General features: G+C 32.4%; 1 long non-coding RNA gene across 1 annotated transcript; it reads right to left on the bottom strand.

Moving 5' to 3' along the window:
• Nucleotides 1–334: 334 nt before the first annotated feature.
• LOC145115002 (uncharacterized) lies at nt 335–2,012 on the bottom strand. The gene is made up of 3 exons (XR_013711382.1): nt 1,934–2,012; nt 1,746–1,843; nt 335–435 (listed from the first exon to the last, which is right to left on the bottom strand). It is a non-coding gene; the product is annotated as an uncharacterized LOC145115002 (long non-coding RNA).
• Between the last annotated feature and the right edge of the window lie 555 nt (nt 2,013–2,567).

Here is a 2,567-nt window from a genome sequence, read left to right as displayed (position 1 = left end):
TCCAACATCTAAATACTTTGGTTTTGTTCTTACTATGATATTGTTCTAGTATGTATACTTTTATAAAATACTTATATTTTTAAAGTGTACTTTTAGTCATAGTGTTTTAGTCCCATTGTATTTATAGTTGTATATCTTGTATGGTTTGATATACTAGTTCAATATAAACAATGCTCTGATACCAATCTGTCACAACCCCAAACCAAAACGGCGGAAACGTCTGGGGGCGGATGGAGTGACTTCATGTACAGTATCATAAAAATTGAATAGTAATGAAACATAGCAACACAAACATTCATACATTTAGATTTCGAGTATTACATTGTTTACAAATGCGATTGTTCAAAAGTTGATTACAAATAACTAAAAGGTAAGAAAAACATAAAATGACGATGCCAGCCCTCAAGAAGGGTTGAGTACATGCCTGCTAGATCCCTGAGAATACAAGTCATTTTGAAAAACGTCAACTAAAAAGTTGGTAAGTTCATAAGCATTTTTGTACGAAATAGTTTTACACTTGTTTTAAATAGTTCTCGTAGTACTTTTAGAAAATCCGATATTTTCAAAAAAAGAAGGGTTGCAGTCTCGTTCAAAAACCGGGAATATATGCATGCATATCCTTTGTTTCTTTTGTTATACTTGTAAAGACTGTGTTCCCAGAAAATCCTATATTTTCATAAATATGAGCTGAAAGTGAAAGTAGTTCCTTGGTATCCTTTCCTTGTAAAGTAATAATATATAGTTCCAGGAACATGCGGTAATTTCCTTAAAGATGAGTTGTGGTCTGAAACCCTAAGACCATGATGGAGGTGAATGTCATATAGAAAATATCTTATAGTTTCATTTCATTCAATAAAACTAATGAAGTAAGCTTCTCGTAAACCTAAAATAATTTTGTTTATCCCTATGTGATTCGTTATAGCCATAGTAATGACCTAAATGCCTGGCTTGACGTTTTTCAGGCGTCGCTTTCTATAAGATATTTTTCACCCTAGACTGGCCTAGTCTAGCTGTAGCGAACAACTCAGGTGTGGGGGTGTCAACCCCGCATAGATCTATACACAATTACCCCGCTCTCCCTCCAGGAGACTCTGGTTATAACTAACAAGACTTACCGCGTACGCTAGGTAGGTACGACTAAAGGTGTCTCACAAGAGCATTAACAGATTTACGTGAACTATGACTCATTTTCTTGTAACAACATGATAGTTATACCTTTAAATGATTACGCATGTCTTTTGAAAAGTGTGGGTCGTGACTTCCAAACTATACTGATTATAGTTTATCTTGTTGGTTTGAAATTATTTATATACTCTTTTATATAAATATAAGGGTGTGTTCCAGCATGAAAAATATGAATTCAAAACATAGTATTTAGGTATTAAAACCCACTAGATTAGTACATGACTATATTGTACCAAAGTTTACTAGTAAAACTATCTTTTAATAAAGGTTCCCAGAAGCCATGTAGTTTACAGATCTTAACTTTTCTTATAATTTTATAACATTGATCATGTTAGTTTTGCTAATATATATATATATATATATATATATATATATATATATATATATATATATATATATACCAAAACTAGAGTATACCATAACTTGTACAAATAATAATTTATCGTTAACATAAAGATGAAAAATTTGTAGTTAATTGTGGAATAAAAAAAGTTTGACTTGTATCCCCCCCCCCCTTAAAACATAGAAAAATCTTGGAAATTTGGGGGTATGAAGCTCACCTTGGTTTGGTTTGGTGGATGATTTGAAGTGTGGTGAAGAGATTTCGAGCCCAAAACACTAGTATATATTTGATGAACTTCTTGGAGTTTATGATACCCTAAGGATATCAACACACAATAATGCGTGTAAGTAGGATGAAATTAACATAATAATGTATTAAATCCCTAGGGATTTACGAAATACTCACCAAATGTCACACCCCCGGCCGAGGCGGCGGAATACGCCGGGCTGTGCGACTTAGTTCATGGATCCCAAGCAAATTAAATATACACCACAAGTTACAACAATAACAACATAGTAGTTACATTCAAATTTAAAGTTCGAATACAAGGTTCATACATATATTAATAGGTTCATAAATTCGCCTTAACAAGTAGGCCGACATAACAAGAACTAAATGAGGCTAGATTGCCCGAAAATCCATGAACAAATCTTTCGTTAAAGGCTGGTTCACTGATCTCCTGAGAATACATGTGATTTGAGGGTCAACACAAAGGTTGGTGAGAGTTATAGGTTTTCTGCTAACCGCGGTAATGATACTTTATAAATCTAGAAAGTATTTCTTTTGTGGTTAAAACCATGTTTGATAAAGGGTTAAATCATATGTAAATTCGTGATTGAAATGGTTGTTAAAGAGATAAACCATAAGTAAATCCATACTTAAAATGTTTGATAAATAGATAAACCATAAGTAATCCATACTAGAATACTTGATAAAGAGTTAAACCATAAGTAAATCCATACTTAAAATGTTTGATAAATAGATAAACCATAAGTACTCTATACTGAAAATACTTGATAAAGAGTTAAACCATAAGTAA

The sequence above is a fragment of the Lactuca virosa genome, chromosome 5 (genome assembly GCF_052849685.1).
Source record: "Lactuca virosa cultivar CGN04683 chromosome 5, Lactuca_virosa_CGN04683_v6, whole genome shotgun sequence".
Taxonomy (NCBI): domain Eukaryota; kingdom Viridiplantae; phylum Streptophyta; class Magnoliopsida; order Asterales; family Asteraceae; genus Lactuca; species Lactuca virosa.
This window is presented reverse-complemented; position numbering and strand designations above follow the sequence as displayed.